This window comes from Rhinatrema bivittatum, chromosome 16 (assembly GCF_901001135.1).
Source record: "Rhinatrema bivittatum chromosome 16, aRhiBiv1.1, whole genome shotgun sequence".
NCBI classification, from domain to species: Eukaryota; Metazoa; Chordata; class Amphibia; order Gymnophiona; family Rhinatrematidae; genus Rhinatrema; species Rhinatrema bivittatum.
Window position 1 is genome coordinate 51739828 of NC_042630.1, and position 13408 is coordinate 51753235.

Consider the following 13408-nt stretch of genomic DNA (forward strand, 5'->3'; position numbering starts at 1 on the left):
TATGCGCTTGCCAGCAAGCCATTTCAGGGTTTAAACACTTAACTTCCCTTCTCCCTGACCTTTGCCTGAATAAAAGCATCACTTGTGCTTAAGCCTCTCTGCCTAGGAAAGGATATCTGACTTCATGTGTTTCTCTGGCTTATAATTAATCCTGATAGCCTGAAAGTAGGGCTGGGTGTTCCCTAGTCAGAGGCAGGACAAAGTCAGGAGGTATAGATTTCAGCAGCCAATGATATGATCCGTGCACACCCCCTGAGCCAAAGCCAATGGTGTAATGACTCTTCTGTTGCTATGGGAAAGTAGCCAATCATGTAATGATACATCATCTGCCTTTGTATGAATGTACAATAAAGGAGAGCGCCAAAGCATGCTCCAGCCCTTTTGATCTGCCTGCCATGAAAGCTGTCTGATGCCTCTTCATTACTCCTACATCTGGTGACCCTGCCTGTGATACTCTCTGCTCATTCGGCTGGACATAACTTAGATGCGCATCGTTCAACAGATCTGCTAATCGTAAGTATATTAAAGTACTTTTTAGTATATTTAAGTATTTTTTAGCAAGTTTGTTCCCCACACTCGTGAGCAATGGGAGGTGATTTATCTATGCAGCAGAGGCTACATGCCAAGGAGCTGCAGAAAATCATCAAGAATCATTATTTCGTTACCAGGGGGGAAATAGCACAAGTCAGCCTGGGGGACTTAGAAAAATTAATAAGTGAAATAGCTTGCCGTTGCCCTTGGTATTCAATAGAGGCGGGAACTCTAAATACCCAGGAATGGATTTCAATCGGCAATTATCTTCATACGGCTCCCAGAGCTCCCATAAAGCAAAGATTAATCTGGCAAAAATGTACAGAGGCCATCGAACACATGGAAAAAAAAAGTTCCAAGACAGCAGTTTCAAACCATGTGCTTTTAGAAGCAGGCAGACTCAATCAGAATACCCTTCCCCCATCTTATGCTCAGTCTCCCTCAGAGACAGCAAATTCTTTGTATCAGCTCTCCATACCCACACCCAAGCCAATTCACACCTTCCCCGTTTCTTCAGAAAAGCAGTCCTTGAGAACAATAGAGCCACAACCTGGCCTGGGTGGGGTTATTAGCATTGAATTTCAGCAGAAAGAAAACCTTACAGAAACAGAATTGTTGGAAGGACTTCAAGCCTTCCCCATCACAGAAAAGAACCATGAACAAAGGGGGACAGAAAATGAAATAGAACATCTGGGGACACACAATCACATGGCTCCTGAGGCTTCCTCTGCATCCACCTCAGAGAAAAGGCCCCAGGAAACTGAAAACACTGAGGTCAGAAAAACTAGCCTTCCTCCATCTTGCCTGCAAGCCCTTCCCCCACCAACCACCAACTCCCTGCACCCCCATTTGCCATTGCCTGAGACAGTCATTAATTCTGCATCATCAATTTGTCCAGGTAAATTACCATCTCAAACCACTGCTCCCGGTGACAATTTATGTGCCGTGGTCAGCATGGGATTTCATCTAGAACATGGAAATCTCACAAGAGAGGAATTATTGAAAGGGATTCAAGCCTCTCCTATTACAAAAGGGATTAAAGAGCTGGGTGTGGCAGCAAATGCCATGAGCAGTAGCTATGCCCACAGGTCTTCAAAGAAATCAGCGTGTAAGACCTTGGGCCAGGCAGCTGCACTCCTGTGTTACAAGCAAAGAAAATATCATTATGAAAAAAAGGATTTAATTAGACTCCTGCGTTACAAGCAAAGAAAATATCAATATGAAAAAAAGGATTTAATTAGACTCCTGCGTTACAAGCAAAGAAAATATCACTATGAAGAAAAAAATGGTTTCTCTTGCTTAAGGAGTAGTTTCTCTTTTGAAATTCAGTTACAAAAAATCTGCATACTTTGAGAGTATTTAAAGTGAATGCAGAACCTTATGTTAAAACTGTACTGAAATTTGAACAATTGCTGTGTGAATTTCATGTGAAAATTTCCCTTTTACAAAGTTAATTTGGCTCACATTTAAAATGACTCCATTTCTCTGAGATTTAAGTTTATAGTTTGAATTGCCAGCACACAGAACTTGTATTCTTACTGTGATTCTCCCTAAAGTAAATTAAAATAGAATCTGTCTGCAAGGAATCAGCAAGTCTGCAAGGAATCAGCAAGTACTTGCCAAGCCATTGTCTGTGGTCGATGTTATCTAAATTGTTAAACAAAGCTATCTTTAAGTTCCTATTGACTGAAGGATTAACTCCTTGGGTGCAGTTCTTTTCTTTTGAGAAACACTGCTCCTCCCCCCCTTTGCCACTCATGGGGGAGGGAGGGAGAACTTTTGAAAAGAAAAAAACTGGACTTAGTACTGCAGTTTCTCTCTCTAGTTTATATATTTGTTATAACTTTTCTATATTTGTTATAACTAATACTTTTCTTTAACTGTGCTTGCAGCTTTCAAAGGGGGGCACGAGACAGTTCAGATATCCTGCTGATCCAAATCTTTTCCCTCAACTTTCAATGCATTACTGCACTAGCCCTTCCTCTCAATCTGTCTTTAATCTTTTAATACTTTCAAACTTTAGCATGCAGCAGACAGAGCTGAGCAAACAGCGTGTTTAATTTCCTATTCTAATAATTATAAGAAGAAATTCTATTCTGATACTCCACATTGAATTTAAGCTCAGAGTATTATTGATTGCAACCTGGAACAATAGTTGCAATCTATAAAGTAATGATGGGGTCTCCACTAGGAGGCGCTATGTTATTCTACAAGTTATATTATATTATTGTTTTAATAATTCTGTTGTATAATAGTTTTTATTTTTCAGGCCTACAGACCTTCTGTATTAAGGAAACTTCAGTTTTATTTTCTTTTTCACAAAATTTATACAGAATTCTGAACCTTATAATTTTTACTGACAGAGGTTGCTACATCTAAAGCAATCCCTCACAAGCCTTTTCTTGCAAATCCAAATTGATTTTATTAAATTGAATCATAGAATTGATTTCTTCAAGGTTAAAAAAGTAAGAAGCTCACTTTAATCCTTACCTTAATAAATTTTTGCTGTATGCCAGTTTTTAATATTTTCCAGATTTACAGCCTTCCTGCCATGAGGAGATGTGAAGATGGACACTTTGCAGTTTATTTTAACATTTTTCTCACGCCTTTTGACTTTTGATTTTTGATCCTTGATCTAATTTTGTTTTTGATAACTTTTTGATAAGATTTTTAGCTCAAATTATGTGTTATCTGTTGTCTGTCTTGATGCCAAGAAGACTATGAATGAATATGAATATGTGTGTGTCAGTTTTGTGTAAATTAATATTTGCAAGATGAATGAATATATGTCAGTCTTGTGTAACATATGTTTAATGTAATGTCTAATATACTTGTCATTTGATCCTGCTTACTGCAAATGACTTTTCCTTTAAATGATTAATTTACATTTATTGCTAATTTACTGAATGAAAATTGATCACTGCATAAAAACTTTCTTGATAATGGGGCTACCCTCTGTCCTGAAAACTGATAATGGCTCTGCTTTCTGCAGCCATTCCTTTACATGAATTTTGTCAATAATTGAACATTAAATACTTATTTGGCATCCCCTACAACACCACAGGGCAAGCCATTGTGGAGAGAGCCAACCATACGCTTAAGAGCTCTGGACCAAACAAAAAGAAAAAAGGGGGATTGCCCCTGGATTTTCCCCCTGAACAAAGTATTGTTTACTTTAAATCATCTAAACATATCAGGTTCACATAAGAACACAGCCATGAGTAATCATTATGGGACTAGGGTTAGTCACCCACAGCCATCAGTTTTGTATAGAATATTTAATGTCTGGTACGGTCCCGTTCCCTTAAAATGGGGAACGAGGATATGTTTCTCTGCTTGCTTCCACAGATATCAAGCCGTGGAAAGATGGAAAGGTGTCCAGGTCTACAGGACCCGATCCCCAACTTCTCCCTGAGCCTCCACCGCCCTCAGAAGGACAGAGACCGGACTCCTTGCAAAAAGCTGCGCCACATGACCTGGGGACAGATCAAGGCCCTATCCAACCAATCTGCACAACTCTTAGAACAGCAAGGCCTTGAGAAAACTCCAGAGAACTTATTAGCCGTTTTTCTTGCCTGAATGCCAACTCATTAACAATTGTGTTCTGCATCCTCATCTTTTGCCTTATTTCTCCAGCTATGGCGATTTCAGAACAAGGACTCTCTGCACACACATGCCAACCCATGCCTGCGGAGAATGACTGATGCATGCTGTACCATTTAACCTTACAGTATGGACTAATTATCCTTTACAGAGAGGTGTTTTCATTAACTCTCCAGTTAATAATACCATACTACACATTGGTAGCTGTATTCAAGAGACTGCCGCTCTTTGTTGGGACTATGATACAGGGGATGGGAAAGGGAATTCAGGTGGGAAATATCCATATTGTAACTGAACCTTTGTAATAATCACTGAACACTTGCATAATTATACCACATATGTATGCAATTGGCAGATTTCAGGATGTGCAGTGGGAGACCCAAGCAGGTACAGAAAGTATAGAGGGGATGAAGGATTTACCTTGTGTAGTTATATAGCCCAAATGATAACCAATGACATGTCCACTAATCTGTTAGGAAACATATGGATGTTATGTGGGCGTAGAGCATATATGTACAGATGCACTCTAGGCTACATCCTCCCCTCATACTATGCAGTCAAAAAATTTACCCAAAGCAAGGCTCCGTAACAAAAGGGAGGCGATGAATAATCCCATAGAAAAGTATACAGAAACTCAGGTAGCTAGAAGCCAGTTTCCCCCAATGGGGACAGCTATGAATTACAGAGACTTACACATCCTAGCTAACTGGACGACTGCCATATTTAATCAGACAGTCCATGCATTAAAACTACTTACAACAAAAGTCTCTCAGATTAGAGAAGTAGCATTACAGAACAGCTATACCTTAGAAGCTATTTTAGCCTTAAAGGGTGGTGTTTGTGCATTAATTGGATCTCATTGCTGTTTGTACATATCAGTTTATAAAGCAAACCTCACACATACCATAGAGCAGATAGAAACCATGGTTGCTGATGCACCATTTTCAGACAGAATACCAACTTCTCCATGGGACTGGCTATGGTCCTGGCTCCCTGATATTTCTGGTCTCAAAAGGGTGATTTCTATTATAATTAATGTAATTGTCTTAACTATCTGCCTGTGATGCTGTATTCAGTGCATACCCAACCCTCATATCCATATTGAAACCTTGCTCTCAGCCCGGATACAAAGATGTCTTGTAAGATGCCTAATAGGGAATCCGGAGCCCTGCAGAGTTGGCACACCACCTGCACCAGCTCTGGGTGATATGGAGATTCAGGAGCTCATTGGCAGCTGGCACACCACGTCGAATCAGCTTTCTTCTCTTCATATCCCCCTTCCCCTATTTCCAGCCCATACCAAGACATAACAGATTTCAGTAAGGGTCTAAAGCTTTACTGAGCTGCCTAAACAAAAACAGAAAGGGTGAGATGTGGGAAATATGCGCTTGCCAGCAAGCCATTTCAGGGTTTAAACACTTAACTTCCCTTCTCCCTGACCTTTGCCTGAATAAAAGCATCACTTGTGCTTAAGCCTCTCTGCCTAGGAAAGGATACCTGACTTCATGTGTTTCTCTGGCTTATAATTAATCCTGATAGCCTGAAAGTAGGGCTGGGTGTTCCCTAGTCAGAGGCAGGACAAAGTCAGGAGGTATAGATTTCAGCAGCCAATGATATGATCCGTGCACACCCCCTGAGCCAAAGCCAATGGTGTAATGACTCTTCTGTTGCTATGGGAAAGTAGCCAATCATGTAATGATACATCATCTGCCTTTGTATGAATGTACAATAAAGGAGAGCGCCAAAGCGTGCTCCAGCCCTTTTGACCTGCCTGCCATGAAAGCTGTCTGATGCCTCTTCATTACTCCTACACTTCACCTCTCTGGGAGCGGAATGATCCAATCCTCAGTGATTTGACGGGCTTCCTTATGCTCTTCTGTTCTGTATTTAATGACCCCACTTGCAAGACCGTTGCTGGATCTTCACTCCTACATCTTCAACAAGGTGCCAAACCCCTAACTGATTATGTTATTGAGTTTAAAACCTTGGCCTCAGATCTACATTGGTACCTAGTTTGTCTGAGGGCTATTTTTCTGGAAGGCCTCAACTTCCGCATCAAAGACGAATTAGCAGCACATGAGCTTCCTGATACCTTGGATTCCTTCATTGATCTAGTGAGATGAATTGATCATCGGCTCCGCGAGCGATCACAGGAATTAAAAGGTACTAAAAAGATGTCACCAGGAGCTCCATGCTCTTGTCCAATGCCTACTACACAGACTACCGTGCTTAAATGAGATCACCATGAAGGACCGCTATCCATTGCCATTGATCTCTGAACTCTTTAATAGGCTTCAAGGGACCAAAATATTCACAAAGCTGGACCTTAGAGGGGCATATAACTTGGTCCGAATACGCCAGGGCGATGAGTGGAAGACAACATTTAATACCCGCGATGGCTATTTTAAATATTTAGTCATGCCCTTGGGCCTTTGCAAAGCTCCAGCCGTATTTCAAAACATGATGAATGAAATCTTCAGGGACATGTTGTACAGCTGTGTAGTAGTATATCTAGATGACAAACTGGTTTTTTCTGAAGACCTGCAGAGCCATCAAGTGGACGTCACCAATTTTCTACAGAGGCTAAGGGATAAACACCTGGTTGTCAAATTAGGGTGTTCCACAAGGATCCTCCCTATCCTCCACCCTTTTCAATATTTATCTCCTACCCCTCTGCTACCTACTTTCCAACCTAGGCCTTAACTTTTTCCTGTATGCCGATGACGTGCAAATTCTTATCTCCATTCAATAAACCCTCAATGACACCTTGCAATTCTGGGAATCCTGCCTAATATCCATCAACACAGTCTTAGCCAACCTCCACCTTGCACTTAATGCAGCAAAAACAGAAATCCTCATCATCTACAATCAACCAGAATGCACATCTCTTCCCTCCTCTATCTTATCTACCTTAACCCATCCCCACTTGCCCTCTGTAAAAGACTTAGGTGTCGCATTAGATCAACACCTTAACTTTAAGCCCCACATTAAATCACTGTTAAAGGGGGGTTTCTATAAACTCCACATTCTCAAAAAAACTAAAACCACTCCTCCATGCCCAGGATTTCCGTCTAGTCCTGCAAACCACTATCCTTTCTAAATTGGATTACTGCAACTCCCTTCTCCTAGGCCTGCCATACTCCACCATTAAACCCTTACAAATCCTGCAAAACGCCATGGCAAGAATCATAACTGACACCCGAAAAAGAGATCATATCACCCCTATACTAAAAGATCTGCATTGGCTTCCCATCCCTTTCCGCATTCAATATAAAACTCTTACTATCCTTCATAATGCGCTTCACAAAAATAATTCTGCATGGCTCAAATAAATGCCACGGTTACGCTCCTCGAATCGCCCCGCTAGAAACACCCTAGTGGGTACCTTGCACATCCCACCCCTTAAAACTGCACACTTTACCCTTACCAGAGAAAGGGCACTCACCATCGCCGGCGCTACCCTCTGGAATTCACTCCCCACACATCTCCATCTTGAACCTTCCCTTCACAACTTCAAAAAAGGCATCAAGACATGGCTCTTCATGCAGGCCCACCCAGATGCCAACCAAACCTAGACTACCTCCCCCCTTCTCTCAGAATTCCTCCCCTATACCATATTCTGCTTGTTGTTGTATTATAAGGAAACGTTGTCCCGCTTTACAAACTTCCTTCCACGCCAGAGTTGGCCCAACTCTTCATGCAACACATCTTCCAAGCTCATGGGTTACCTCTGCATATCGTTTCTGACAGAGGTCCACAATTTACAGCGAGATACTGGAGAGCTCTGTGCAATAAATTTGGGGTCCAGTTGGATTTCACCTCCATATTTCATCCCCAGATTAATGGACAAGCAGAGTGTACTAATAATACCCTAAAGACTTTCCTTGGAACCTTCACAGTAGAAAGACAGGACAATTGGGTGTCCCTGCTACTATGGGCCAAATTCTCATATAATAATAATATCCATTTGTCCAAAGGAAAATCTCCATTCCAGCTGGTGTATGGAAAGCAACCCAAGCTACCTTTACCACTCCCATTAGTGGTACCATCTCCGGCAGCCCAAATGTCAGTTCAACAGTTTCATGTTCTCTGGAACTCAATTCAAGAGAAACTCCAGCACAGCTAAAAGATTTGCCGACCAACATCGCCGCCCAGCCCTGGTGTTTCTACCAGGAGACAAGGTTTGGCTAAGCACCAAGAATATTCACCTTCATCTACCTTCTAGGCGCCTGGCACCAAAATTCTTCAGACCATTCAGAGTGGCTGAGAGAGTGGATGCAGTGTCCTATCAGTTACGTCTTCCCACTACATTAAGAATTCATAAGGTATTCCACGTTTCTCTACTCAAGCCTGTGATCCATTCCAAATTTCATCGCAAAACACCTGATTCACTTGAGATACCTGCAGCAGCGGAGACTATTTACCAAATACGTGAGGTACTGGATGTATGCTTCCATCATCATCGATGGGAGTATTTACTATCTTGGGAGGGATGTGGCCCTGCAGACAATATATGGGAACCAGCCAGCAACATTTTGGACAAGTCGCTCCTGCATCAGTTTCATCTGGATCATCCTGGTAAATCCGGACCTCCGAGGAGGGGACGTAAGAGGAGAGGTACTGTTGCGATCCCAGTCGAGGGTACTGCAAATGGGCCCTTACCTCCTCCAGGCCACCCAGCGAAACAGCAGCAGTCGCCGACACTCTTCGGGCCTTGACAGGCCTTCTCCGCATACTAAAAGGTAAAAAAAGTTAAAAAAACATATAAAAATGCATAAAACCAAGAAAAGGACAGTATAAAAACTACCTTGTGGCACTAAAAAAGGAACAAATGTCACTGCATCCAATGAGACTTATGCTTAATCAAAAAACATCACGACAAACACTATGACGTCTTTTCTTTTTATCCTAATTGATAATTAAGTGACAGCAGAGTGATATATATATATATATATATATATATATATATATATATATATATATATATTGCTGATCTCAAAATATTTGGCTAGATGCTGCGTAATCACAAAAAAATACTTCATATTATAATTTACAAAAAGCAACAACAAAACCACGTTAACTCTTAACATTCACTCGAGAAAGATACAGTCATTAGCTTTCAACGCAGCAATCTGTCAAGAAACAAATAGCACTGCAACTAAGAGGATTCATTCGCTATGTATTTATTTATATAGTCAACTCAAAACAAAAAAATGACATCATTTTCTTCCAAATATGTCAGTCAAATCAAAAAATAGAATACAAAGCTTTAAAAATTGAAGAAATAGGATATTTGAAAATGCTGCAACCATTAGTAAAAATTTTTTTTTATATATATACCCACTCTTTAAACAATTCCTAGCGATCTAGCTATGTCACTCTAAAAGAATTTATTCAATATGGACAGTATAAAAACTACTTTATAGCGTTAAAAAGGAACAAATGTCACTGCATAAAAGAAAACTTCAAAAAACAATGTGCCAAACACTATGACGTCTTTTCTTTTAATGCTAATTGATAATTAAGTAACAGCAGAGTGATAAAAAATATATATAAAAGTAACAGCAGAGTGATAAAAAAATGTATATACTTTACTAATGTCAAAATCTTTGACTAGATGCTGCGATCAAAATGTACTTCACATCATAGTTTCCAAACCACTTTCACTCTTAGCATTCACTCGAGAAAGATAGTCATTACCTTACAACGCAGCAATCTGTCAAAAAACAAATAGCACTGCAACTGAGGGAGTTCATTAGCTGTGTAGTTATTTATATAGTCAACTCAAGACAAAACCGCGCCAAAAAACTATGACGTCATTTCCTTCCAAACATGTCAATCAAACAGATATATAAACTCTGCAGTCGGTTCAAAAAATAAAATACAAAGCTTATAAAATAAATGAAAAATAGGATATTATAGGATGCTGCATCCATTAGTAAAGACATTTTTACATTATTACCACGTCAAAAAATGTGACCTCATTTCCTTCAATTCTGTCATTCATATGAATATACTCACTCTTTGAAAAAATTGAAAATTACAAAATGTGATTCCAGGATACTGCAGCCATTATTAGTCAGACACAATACATTCTTGTCATAAGTGTTACAATTGTAGCATCAAAATAGACCTTATTTATGTGAATTAATGTGGTTATTATGTATCATTCAGTGTCAGCCTGATAACCATAACACATAGGGGCAAACCTAACATCTCATTTTATTCTTTGTAGATGGGTGCTTGTAAGTTATCATATAAGCTAACCATCCCTATTATCATAGATTCTATATTGCACAACTATTTCCATGCCAGACTAATTAGCCTTTCAAAAGGTAGACCTACCTTATGCAAACTTATAAGAAAACAGAAAAATCTATCTCTTGGTTTAAACCTACAGGTTCCACAGTGTTAAATTTATAAATCAGCCGTTGTTCCATACGGAGTAAATTTGTATCTAAATCTCCCCCTCTCCAGTTCATTCTAGGTTTGTATAGTACACAAAATTTGTAGTCTTCAAATTTGTGATTCGCCTGGTTAGAGTGTTCAACCATCGGTTTCCCCTCAATTTTTCTGTTTATCGCACTTCTGTTCTAATTGATTATTAAACAGAACAATCAATCGCTTATTTAAGGACCGAACAGTTTTGCCAATATAAAATTTCTGTTTCTGTGGGAGTGCAGAGTGCAGCGGGAGCGTTTCTGTGGGAGTGCAGAGGGAACGAGAAAATCTTTCAGATTACGTTCTCAGAAACAGACTAAAGATGTGAGACCCCAGGGTCATTACCCATGTGGTCACTGTACAGTGTGTCCAGTAAACCCTAAAGCAAAACAGGTTCTGTTTAATAATCAATTAGAACCGTAAAAATTGACACAATTTATAAATTGTCAGAGTGAGGGTGTAGTGTATGTAGCCTACTGCCCATGCATGAAATTTTATATTGGCAAAACTGTTCGGTCCTTAAATAAGCGATTGATTGAGCACAGAAGTGTGATAAACAGAAAAATTGAGGGTGTGTCTCAGCTCTGATCCCCGGCTGTGTCACTGATTTTCTGTCACTGATTTTTGGACCCTTTTATTTCAATGAGATCAATCATTTGACTCTGGGACCCGTGACTTTACCTTTTGTCCCTGGGCGCTCGCCCACCTGCTTTGCTTGAATGACCACTAAAACGTAACTTGGGTAAAACTGGCTGCAGCTTTTATTTAACCATACATAACAGCATACAATGTAACCATAGCAACCCAGCACCCCGGGCCAATACATATATATATCTATCACCTTGCGTTCTCCCGGGACCATGCCCACCCCGCACCGCCTGCTGCGCTCCAAGCAACGTGACTTCTGTTCACCGGCCCCCCTGCTGCATAGTAAGCAAGGGGGCCCTGTCTCCAGACATAGCCCCCCTTTTCTTCCGGCAATCTGCTTGTCAGCCCGCGGCTGATCCCTTTACCCTAAGTCCAATTGGCCCGGGTACCTGCCACCGGCACCGAGCAGTGTCTACACTTGCTCAGAGCCCCCCCCCCCCCCCCCCCCCCCACACACACACACAAGAAACCGTTTTAGCTGTGGCCCCGGTATTTCTCTAGCTGCGCCTCTATTGCTTCGATTATGGCATTAATAAACAAATCGTACCCGATGTCCGAAAGGAATATTTTATCTGCCCCATAGAAGCCCTGGCACTGCTCTTCTGCCCACGGATGGTGTACCTGATAACCCCCTAGTCGCCCCAACCAGGCCCCCAGCTGCCTATTGAGCTTCTTGCGACACCTTCCCCATAACTTGGTTTTTGTGAATTTTATCCGGGGAATAATGTCTGACCAACACAATACCGCACCTGGGAACAATGCCTGTAACTCGCGCATGTCCCTTTTTGCCTCTTGCAGCAGCTGCCTGCAAGTCCATGTTCCCAGATCGTTGCCTCCCAGGTGAACTATTAACGTGTCTGGGGCTGCCAATTCTTCCCTTCTGGCACGAATCGCAGGCAGTAGTTGCCCCCACCGCATCCCTCGCTTTCCCATCCTTGTAACCTGGGCATGTGACTCGATTGCCTAACCTGGTTAATGTCACCGCTGCCCCTTTTCCTGATTGGTCTGTCTTGGACCAAGGTATCAATATTCTGAGTGTGTTTCCCAATATCTGTACATTCCCCAGTAGCATCCCCGTATCACCCGTATCTTCCTTAGATGCTGCCACTAGTTCGACCTTCGCGCAGGGCCCTAAAAAAAGCCAGCGAAAATGCCAGCTGAAATAACTGTGTTTCAAATTGTGATTCACAAACCTCCCGTAGCGCATGCCTTAGCTGAGCTAATAACTCATGTGTAACTGGGTGTCTCCCGTCTTTCTTGTGCCCTAACTTTCTTCCCCAACCTTTCATTAGTTTTTTAACAAGAAATCCCTTGGTGGGATTGCCCCATCCTTGGGCATTTGTGAAGAAGGCCAGTCCTGCCAGCTGCTTTACCACGATGCCCCTCGACAGTCCGGACTCTTTGGCCCAAGCGGTGTATTCCACTACTATGCCCTCCGGCACCGGACCTTTTTCCCAACCGTGCTGATTAAGGAAGGCTCGCACTTTCCCGTATCCTCTGGAATACGCACCCTATGTCATGGGTGCCACCGATCTCCGTAGCAAGTCTAAGGTGGTTGCAGTCCAATTGCCCATAAGTGGTCCGGTACCGGATTCCCCTCCTCCTCTGCTTTGGGTACCTGTTTGTGAAAGAGAGACCATTTTGCACGTGATAACGCATCCGCAATGCCATTGCTAATTCCCGGTACATGCCGCGCTCTAATCGTGGTGTTTAAGCGCAAGCTGCTCAGTATTATTTGCCTCAATAGGTTTGCCACCTTTGGGCATTTTGCCATCTGCCTGTTAATGACATATACTACGGCTTGATTGTTGCTCCAGAAAATTATGTGCTTGTTTTGGAATCTGGATCCTCATATGACCAATGCAATCCAAATTGGGAATAGCTCCCAATTTGCACCCATGTGGTTGGCCATTGGGCTGCCGCCCATGCACCTTGGCAATAAACTCTGAATCCCCACTTCCCCAAGGCATCCGATTGTATATCCAGGTCACGATTTGACATCAGGGGCTCTTGCCATATGGATATTCCATTGAAGTCCTTCAAGAAAATTTCCCATATTGCTAGGTCGTCTTTTATTTCCTTTGTTATCCTTATAAAATGATGTGGTTTCCGTATGGATGTAGTCGTGGTCGCGGCCGCTAGTCTTCTCAAGAAAACTCTGCCCATTGGGATCACCCTGCAAGCA